Source organism: Aptenodytes forsteri, unplaced genomic scaffold (assembly GCF_000699145.1).
Source record: "Aptenodytes forsteri isolate BGI_AS27 unplaced genomic scaffold, ASM69914v1 Scaffold213, whole genome shotgun sequence".
NCBI lineage: Eukaryota > Metazoa > Chordata > Aves > Sphenisciformes > Spheniscidae > Aptenodytes > Aptenodytes forsteri.
Genome location: NW_008795522.1, coordinates 1478850 through 1479099, shown reverse-complemented (window position 1 = coordinate 1479099; position 250 = coordinate 1478850).

Here is a 250-nt window from a genome sequence, read left to right as displayed (position 1 = left end):
TGTAGCACCCCCTGGCTCTGGCGGGCACCGCTGTGGGTGCACAGGGGCTCTCACGGCCCGTGCCCCTGGGGAAAGGTGTCTCCATGTGTGTCCCCCTCCCCAGCATCCCTGCACAATGTCCTCGGCCAGGGCAGAGCCAACAGCCCCCAGCTGGGCACAGGCGATGCCTTTTGGCACGTGGGGAGCCAGCGCAGCCACCCCAAGAGGCTATGTGGGACCGAGCCACCTCCGGGGACAGCTGGGGCAGGGA